Source organism: Anas platyrhynchos, chromosome 16, assembly GCF_047663525.1.
Source record: "Anas platyrhynchos isolate ZD024472 breed Pekin duck chromosome 16, IASCAAS_PekinDuck_T2T, whole genome shotgun sequence".
Lineage (NCBI taxonomy): Eukaryota > Metazoa > Chordata > Aves > Anseriformes > Anatidae > Anas > Anas platyrhynchos.
The window spans coordinates 4,433,070-4,443,152 of NC_092602.1; the positions used below are offsets into that span (position 1 = coordinate 4,433,070).

The 10,083-nt window shown below is 42.9% G+C and overlaps 1 long non-coding RNA gene across 1 annotated transcript; it reads left to right on the forward strand.

The window, feature by feature from the left end:
• Positions 1 to 655: 655 nt before the first annotated feature.
• Positions 656 to 2,452, forward strand: LOC106015957 (uncharacterized). The gene is made up of 2 exons (XR_001188316.5): positions 656 to 1,267; positions 1,342 to 2,452. It is a non-coding gene; the product is annotated as an uncharacterized lncRNA (long non-coding RNA).
• The last annotated feature ends 7,631 nt before the right edge of the window (positions 2,453 to 10,083 follow it).

Sequence of the window (10,083 nt, forward strand, 5' to 3'; positions counted from 1 at the left end):
CTTCAGCTTCATCTGTGTCATCTGTTATTTGTCGTTGTGCTACCATAGGGTTAGGCTTCCCTTTGTCATCTTCTTACTTTGAAGGTATTTCTGGAGCCTTTTGTGGTGCCCTTTCTGCTCCTCGCTTGCCTGGTGCATGTTGGGACTGCTGCTTCTATTCTGGCGTGATTCTACTGCCACAATACATGCTCTGTGCTCATGTGTCCTTACTCCTATGTGCTGTGCGGTTCTGCTTTATTATTCATTATATAATGGCTCTTATTATTTTTTCCTTTCCTCTGCATCAGTATAGTTTGCTCTTAAAAGGGAACCGTATTGCACTGGGAGCAAGGGAGAGACATCAGCCATGTAGGGGTGCTCTGCAGGATCTCTGGGTGCTGAGAGGGCTTGGCTCAGCAAAACGGGTGCAATTCTGGGAGGAAGCAGGAAAAACCTGAGCTGCAGTGGGGGCTCCTGTCTGATCTGTGCTTTATTCCAGACCTTTTGTTTTGATAACCCCACCTCTTGTCAGTGGCCATCTGGGAACTGATTTCATGCCAGGATCATTAACTCTTAAGGCACTGTTCTCATTTTCCTCATTGTTTTTGCCATATTTCAGCTTGGTACTGGCGGGAAGTACTTTTCAGGTGAGGCATACTGTGCTAATAGAGAAAAACCTGCTTAAAATTGTGCACAAAGATCATTTAAGTCTGGAAAATCCAAGAGAGGGACTGGAGACAATGTGTGCCATCTACAAAGAAACCCTGACCCTGAGGAAGCAGGAGAAATTTTGTTTCATACCAAAATGCAGCTTCATGAAAGCATAGGAGATAAAAACAGGAGAGATGGGTAACTGCTGTGTAGTTACACATTAATACCTGTTAAAAGTTTATGTGTCCTTTGGGGGGGTTACAGCTGATCTGGACAGGTCAGAGATGCAGCTGGGGACACAAGTCCTTTAAAATAGGAATGCAATCCTTTCCCACCTTAAAAAAGGACTTCTGATGTTTTCAGCTGGGTTTTCTTGTCTTGAACTTTGGTCAGGCTTGGCATGGGAACACTCTGAAATCATTCAGCTGCTTTATGTCCTTGGACAAAGGAAGATATTTTTCTGGGGTCAATTTTAAATTCAAAACCTGCTTGGCCAAGAACTTTTAATGACTGATAGTCTTTCAGCTGCCTTGTCATAATAAAGACACAGGGATTAGGTGCTGTTTTCCAGTAGTTTGAAATGCTGTACAAGGTGGCTTGTCACTCACCTTGACAAACCCAATGTGAAGGTCCCCAGGTAAATTTCTGACTTACAGCAATGTAAATGTTGATAATCCAGCTCTCAGCAAGCTAATTCAAATTTTATTCTAGTCTCCAGATGCTATCCAGCTTGTGCTCAGAGACCCCAGTGATGCTGTTAGCATACTCCTGCCTGACTACTTTGTGAAAACAGAGGAGACATTTACAGAACAGCTTCCTTAATTCCTTCGGATGCAGCTTCTGGGTCCTGAAATGGCCCAAAAGACCGGCTGTGAAGAAACTGTGACATAATTTCAATGTGCCAAACCGCAACACAGGAGGTAGATTGGGTTCTTGAAAAATGAAGCCCTGTACTTGATATAGAGCATGAAACTGGTGCTCAGACTGTGGAATCCAAGAGGTGCTGGTTGGGAAACACCTCTGGAGGCTTTTGGTCCAGTGACTTGCTCAGATTAAGGTTGTGACCAGCACTAGGTCAAGCCAATTGCATTTTTTTTGCAGCCAAACATGGAAAACCTCCAAGGATGCACATCTACCAGCCCTCTCTGAACCTTTCCAAGGCTGCTCCCCCTCCCTCAGTGCATTTTTTTTCCCCTGACGTTGAGTTTCCCAAGCTACAACCTGTGCCCATTGCCCCTTGTTATAGTGTCTGTCACTGCTAAGAAGAGTTTACCTCTGTGGTCTTTATGGCTCCCTTTCCAGTTTTTGCAGTCTGCTCCTATTTCTCCACTGAGAAATAGCCACCTTTTCACTAGGTAAACAGTGCTACATTTTCTGCAATGAGAGGGAGGGAGCTGTTATCTTAATATTCAACCTAGTGTCCGCTGTATAACCCCTAGGTCTTTTGCAGCATTGGTAGTCTTGAATTTGATGGAAAATGAATGGGTATGTTGGATCAGATATGAAATATTAAATCTCTATTCAAGGTGACATTTCATAAATTACATGCCTGCGAAATCATGGAGAACTCAAATCTTTTTCAGTAAAGATGTTTGCTCCAACCACAAAAAACAATTGGGGTGCCATTCTTAGGGCAAAAGCCAGGAAGACCCAGGATCACCAGACCTCTTGCAGGTATAATTTTGGTTCCATAAACCTGCAAGTGCATGAACTGGAAGCTGCATTCATTGAGTGCACAGGGCAGATGCTGATAGAACGCACTGCTCTTATCTCATCCTAGTACACATAAAGCCTGAATGTGGCCCATTATGTTCCCTATCAAGACACACTTAAATAGGAAATTTGGTTATGGATTCAAGATTAGCTAATCAATGAAAACAAAGGACGTGTCCCTGCACTTTGTAGGGTGTTTCTGTACAGCTGTCAGACTCTCCAGAATTTCCTGAGCTCTTGTCTGTTCCAAGCTTGTGTTTGCCTGGACGTTTGCAGTCAGGCTGTCAGTGTGGATCCCATGCTGCCATCTCACTATGAGTCACACTGACCCAAACATCAATTTGGCCCAATATTGCTTTTCTTTATTACCATCAGACTGGTAGTTTAATTTCTGAAAAGAAAACAAACCCTCAAACATCACTTCTGTCAATCTCAACATTAAATTCAATTTGGAAAGCAGAAAACAAAATGAAAGTGCAATGCCCAAACTTGTCCTTCCCATCACTGCTGCGCTGCAGACCACATGCAATCCAGAGTCAAGGCAGGGAGACAAACACTCCAGGCAGGACTGCTGTTGTGTCTGCTGAAGGCTCCACTTGATTTCTCTCCTGCATTACTTTTTTTCTACAACAGGCCTAAACAATCCCCAGGCTACCCAGATGTGAGAGTGAATGTCACATTTATGGCAATAATTTTCATCACAATTTGGTGTCCAGCTGTCCCTCCATATTTCATTTTTCTTCATATGGGAAGAGAGTCTTGTGTGCCTCTGCAGCACTGTGCAGTGGACCCCACATCATGCTGTGCATGATGCTCATGCCCTCTGTGCGATGGAGGTTTTCCTGCCCTATGACTTTGCATAAAACCTGATCTCAATGTGAGCAGCAACAGAACTTTTAAAGGGAGATTTATAAAGACTGTAAGGACCTGGGAGTCCTGAACAGCTTCTGGCTTGATGGTCCAATGGCTAACCATTCTAACAAAAAAAAATGTGTCATATTTAAGTTAGTCTGATCTGATTTCAGAATTCACCTACAGGGTCTTATGTATGCTTGCCTTCTAAATTGAATAAACCTCTGCTTTCAGTACCTTCACCTTTTATCTGGTGAACTAAGTGGGTTGAGCTCCTTTGTTTTCAGTTTTTCAGTATATTCAGGAAAATGCTCTCCTCTATTAAAAGCAGATAGAGTAATATGGAAAAAACACAGAAACCTTCTACAGCAAGCACTGAGGCAGGGCAGAGCTGTGGTGGAAACATCCTCTTTCTGTCATCTCCCATGGGCAGTGCAGAGTGAGGGCAAAACTGAGTGTGAGAGATGCCAAGCTGGATTTGTCACAATGGACTTCAGACTCCTATAGTGAAGATGTTTGCAGATGAACTGGTCACTCTGGTAGGGTGTGCTTCACTTGGTATTAATAGTGTCATTTAGAATGAGAAGGAACACATTTATTTCTTTCTCTCAACTACAAAAGAAGAGCGTGGTTGAATTCTGGGTGTTTACAGTTGGGAGATGAATTTATAAGGTGTGAGAAGAAAAAAGGTATTTGCATAACTGATATCAGCTATTTGCATAACTGATAAATCATAAAAGCTCGCTTATGGAAAATGAGCCTCTTTGATTTACTGCAGGACATCACTGAGACCTAGGACAATGTGAAGGAAATTCTCTGAGAGGATTTTGAGTCTCATCCACTTTGTATCCATCTGTCACTATCCTGTGTCTAATGCCAAGGATTAATGCAGCAGGATGGTTCTGTTTTCCATATTTTCAGAGAAAAAGACATATTATGACAAAAACTAGCCAGAACTGCATCTTCAGAGAGTTTCCCCTCGTGCACAGAAGAAAATATCACCATCTGGAGAACTCATCTCAAGGTGAGGTGAGCCCCTTAAAAGCTACTGATCTCTCCTGTGGAGGAGTCTGTGTGGGGTTGGGATAGCAGGAAATCTCAGTTCCAGTTCAGTGGTATTAGTGCATCTGCATGAACTCAAGTTTAGTGAGGAATGGATTAATCAGATGAAGTTCTATTAGGGGATCAGGGGAAATCCAAAAGGCAAGTAAGGAATTATTTGAGCATAGCGTGATGGCAGATACATGCTGTAACCAGAAAAGAGAGGGATGCACATGATATGTTAAGCTCAATTACACTTGGTGCAAGTCCAAGGATGCCCCTGGGGCTGTGCCAAGCTTAGAAGACTATAAGCTGGGTTGAGAACATGGTGAAAAAAAGAAACAGCAGAGTGTCTGATGGAAGTGCCAGAAAGATCCTCTGAAACTGAAAACCAGAGAAGACCACTGGACTGGGGACTCAGTTGAGATTTATGGGTTGTATACATGGAACTGTCACTGACCTCCATTAACAATAAAATCAGAAATAGTGCTGAAATACATGTATAGTGTAGTGGAGATATGAAGTTCTTGCAGAAGAAAATTATACTAGGAGGGAAACATTATCCTTGACTGACTGCAAGGCTAATGAAGTTGACAACTCGGGAAGTGGAAGCAGCTGCAATTCTTGCAGCTTTTTCTGTAATGGGGAAAGTCCAGACAACAAAAAATTTTCAAAAATTTTACAATGCAATTCCTTGAGAAAAACAGGCTTGGAGATGTTGGGACAGTGCAGAGAGGAAAAGGCTGAGTGAAAGGGGTTTCGGAGACAAGCAGCGAGTAATTAAAGCAGTTCTTTACAGGTAAGAAGGAGTGAAATATGTAAAAGTAATATGAATGTTTTTGTTCCATTATAAACCAAAACAATCTTTATTATTTTACACCAGAGCTCAGGAACATGACCTGGAATAACTTGTGGGACTGTAGGGCAGAAGGGATGGGTAGAGGCTAGGCAGTTCTTCAAGCTTCCTGCCTACACCAATAAATAAAAGACCAGGCACTGTTCTTTGTCCTGGAGATTGAAAATTGTGATATGACTCATGCCCAAATGATTAAACAGGTTTTCCTCCTGTGTAGGAAGGTTGTGCTCAAACTCTTAGGGAGCACTCCCTGTCTTGTGTTGTGCATAAGTCTTGCTATTTTTTGGGTGAGTGCTAGAGGTCCTGGGCCAAAGCTGTGCCAAGAGCCATACAAACTATTAGGTAGTCTGGACATATGCAGGACTGTGCTAAACCTTGCTAGTAAAGAAGTAGACTGTGAGTACAGATCCCTTCTTCTTGAACCCACATAGTTTGCTAGGTATCTTTGCAGTGCTCTCAACTTTTACATATAGCTACTGCAAAAGATGTGACAGAGAAGTGGTGAGTCTTGCAAGGCACACAGCATCCTGAAACTCTCAGCTACAGTGGTTCTGTAGCACAGTACAGCACCAGAAATGCCTCAGGACCCTGGTTTCACAAACATATTCGTTTATTCCCTTGTGGAAGGGTTATACTTGAATCACTTTCCTATGCTAGCATGACATCATAAACAAAACAGGCACAGTTACATCAGCTCAAACATGGAAGCTCTGCCCTGCCCCTGTATCCCCCCCCCACTTCCCCCTCACCCACCCCAAATAAACAATAAAAACTAACATTTAATCCAAAGGCACAACACAAGCATAGAAAACATACAATGAACTGGGAGAACACAATATGTGCATCCGGTAGCGGCTGAAATAGCAAAGACCAGCAAAAAAAGGAAGTCTGCATATAGAAACGAGGTTAGATTTATTAACCTCTCATTTATTAATGAGTTTAGATTTATTAGATTTATTTAATTATTGAATACCCAATAGCTTAACAGAGGTAAATCAGATGCAGCTCCTTGTTTCCAGGTCCAGCCAGTAGTGAGACTGAATCTACATGCCCAGTAGGCACATGAACACAGTACCTAAACAGGTATTTACACAGCCACCCACACAGATCAACAGGAGCAAGGCACAGAGTACTCATGCTATGAACAATGACCTAGTCTCCTCTCTGTCTGATCAAGATGAGAGACCATCAGTGATAAAATGACACATATAAATATGGATCCCTCCAGTAGCTGGGCTTAGGCATTCACTCTGCCCAGTGTCTACCCCTGAATCCCAGCTCTCTCCAGTAGCTGGCACCTGTACATACGAGCTCCAGAGACCCACAGCCCTGCTGCAGCTGATGGTGCTCAGACCCCCTCACACAGAGGCATGTGCAGACACACGCACTGAGGACTCACATGTATTCCCTCCCCTTCCTTGCCTTTAGTTCTTCCCCTAAGCATCCCCAGATAAGTCTTGTGCAATCCTCAAATGCTCTTCCTGGCATCACATAAAATGTCCCATACCCCCAGGCAGCGACCCCTTTCAGGCTCTGAGGCAACATCTGGAGACAGCCACTCCTGTTGACTCATTTGGAGGGTGTCCCACCTGGCCCATGGGGCTGATGTCTCTGCTGGGACAGCCCTGAGAGGAACCATGGTAGGGGACTCTGTCAAGTCTGACTGGGTTGTTGGGGTTTGCCTGTAATTGTTCCCACATCCTTTTGTGTTTGTGGAGATGAGCTAACAAGAATTACAAAACTACCAATCCTGGGAAAAAGTAAGTTGAAAAAAGAATAAACAAGACCTTGCAGAGTTAATGGATGTGAAAAAAAAAAAAAAGACAAGGATAATAAGAAAAGGTTAAAACCTGTAAATAATCGACGCAGATGTTATTAACAAAAACATGTCAACATAACTGCAATTTCCATTGTATCAAAGTGCCTAGGATGTTGGAGCACTTGGCAACAGCTTCTCTGAGGATGGGCTGAAAGCATCTTGTTGATGAGGACTAAATTTATTCTCAGCAGAAGATTTACATGGAAATGAAATTCAGAGAAAAGTTCAGGCAAGCAAGGGTTGTGCTGAGTTCTGGTTGATGATCATCTTCCAAAATCCAAGGTAATCCAGCTGTTGGAAACAATGACAAAGAGCCTCTCTACTATTTTATGGGTTTATGGGACAGCATAAGTGCACTGAACATTGTCTAGCAAGTTGATGAAGATGTTCAAGAGGAGTGACATGAATGGTTGTCCTCACTGAGAAAGCTCTTTTCTTCTTTGACTGAAAAATCTTTGCAGACAACATCCTTCTCTCTTAAACATTAAGCAGCCTTCTCCTAAAAAGTATATAATTAGTTTGTCAATGGAAGGAATTGATTTAGGAGTTCACATGGAATAATATTTGTTTCTGTATTTCACTAAACCTTGTTGCCCCATACATAGTCCCAACCAAAATCACAGCTACATGTAGGTTTCCATATCAGCCAGTCCTTTTCCTATCATGGCTCCTGTTCACTGATCTGGGGTTGTAATTCACCTTAGGTTGCCTAAGGTTGCCTTCAGCTTGGACAGGTGGCACAGCTATATCCATCCCCTTTGCAATGACACTGGTGGGTAACGCTCCTTTCTTGGTACTGCAACTACTACTTTGTGTATCTACCTTTGCAGAGAACATGCTTCTGCTTGAAATCTGGAGGCCAGTCAAGGTCTTACTTGAGAGTAGCCTGGAGAATCTCAAGACAATTGACCATAAATTGAAGCAAATGTGAGTGAAAAGTTCCCATGTGGGACAAGTTCTGTTGTTGCAGCAAAGGTAGCAAACTCCAGCAGAAGCTTAAGCAATAAGGAAGAGTAAACCTTTCAAAAGGAATCCACTTCTTGTCCTTGCTATTACAGCCTACTAGATGTGCTAAAAAGGTCTCCAGGTCCTGGATGTCTTGTGGTCCACATGGAATATCTAAGGGATTGAGAGTCTTCCCTGGACATCATCAAGTAAGGCCTTTATTTTTTATTTTTTTCTCTCTTTCCCCCCTTCCTCCCCCACCCCCCCTCAATTTCTGGAGTCTCTTCCCTGTGCCAGAGCCCAAAAGGAAGGTTGATGACAGTGCCCCAGCAGATGCTCAGACCGCAGGGCTGGCAAGGGGGCTATTCCTGTTGGGAGCATGTGCCATACAGCAGAACGACTACTTGACAAGCGTGTGAGTTCAGCACCCTGTGGCTGCTGTGATATTGGGTGCATGTGAGCTAAGAGGATTTCTGATCTCAGTTTTATTGCCTTTTCTTTCAATTCCTGTTTTCCAAATTGTGTCTGCAGAGAAATTGAGCTCCAGGCTGTTATTTTTATAAACTATTAGTACTTTCTCTCTGTTAGGTATTCTGACATTTTCCAGCTCCCTTTCATGTCTTCCTTTGCTTTTCCTTGCCTTCTTTGTTGACTTTTCTTTCCTTACCAAAATGCTACCTACAGCCTTAGGTTGAGGACGACCCCATACTTGTAATCTCTCTGACACATCAAAAAATCTTCCCTCCCTCCTGGCTTCTTATTCCTCTGTTCTTCCACCTGCTGAAGTTGATTATGCCACAGGGGTTAAAAAACCCAACATCTTTAATGCAGACAAATTGGAAAAGAACAAGTGCAGTACAAAAGATTTTTTTTTTCCCCATAGCGAGAACAATGCCCTCAGCTTTCAGTTACCTCAGGGTTTCATGAGATATATCTTCTAAAGTAAGACATTTCAAAATGTGTGGAGATTGCAAGACATTTTAGATTGGACTCCCCAAGCTGTTAACCCCTCTAGTTCAGATGGATTACAGCAAAAGACTTTGCTTTGTCTCTGCTGGACACTCAATGTTGGCAGGTGCTTTGGTGGAGGACTTACAGCATAGACAATATGTTGTTTTGGCAAGAACATTTCAATGCAGTGACACCTTGGCAAGGCTTCCCATTCCAGCAGCATAATCTTTTCACTTCAGCAGCTTTAGGAGCACCTTTGGGAAGGAATACTGCATCTGCATAGCCTTCAGTATGTCTGCTAGCTCTGAATGAGACCGCTTTGTGTGGGCATCACATCCTTCAGAGTAATGAATTGTTTACAGAAGTGAATGTTTTTTCCTAATACATTCCCTTCCTATCCCCACCCAAGGTTTATACTGGTTCTTTTAAAAAGTAAAAAAATATAAAGAATATTTACATATGGGAAGACTCTAAGCACTGTTCATCCTTTCTTTTTCCATCTATCCCTCAAAGTAATACTTGCTGTTACAATGGGATAGACCTTTTTGTTGTGCCTCAGCTCTCCCAAGTCTTGCCTCTGATATGTTGGATCCCTTAAGAAGAGTCCTGTCTTCCTTAGCATGAGACTAACCTAGAGAGGAAAAAGAGGTGTGGAAAACAAGAAAATATGTGGACATATCATGTCTGTTTCTAGGAAAGAGGTGAGCAGAAAGAGAAGTGATCTTCTTTAGAAGAGATGTCAACAAGTCACAGCAGTTCACAAGTAAGGGATCTGCAGAAACGGTTGCTGAGTTGAGGTAACAGCCACCAGATCTGTTGTAAAATATCCAGAGAAATGCTTCCACTCAAGCCATGAATCTATTTTCCAGCTGCATCCAGCAAGTCCTGCAGAGCGGCATTATCTCAATGTGCTCAGATCATAGAATCATAGAGTCATAGAGTCAAAGAATCATAGAATTGTTTGGGTTGGGAGGGATTTTAAAGATCATCTAATTCCAACCCCACTTTCAGGGACGCCTTGCACTAGGCCAGGTTGCTCCAACCCACGTCCAACCTGGCCTTGAACTCTTCCTGTAATGGGGCATCCACAGCTTCTCTGGGCAGCCTGTTCCAGCACCTCACCACCCACAGAGTAAATAACTTCTTCCTTATATCTGATCTAAATCTCCCCTCTTTTACTTTATAACTATTACCCCTTGTCCTATCACTACACTCCCTGATAAAAGAGTCCCTCCCCAGCTTCCTGGTAGCTCCCATTAGGTATTGAAAGGCTGCT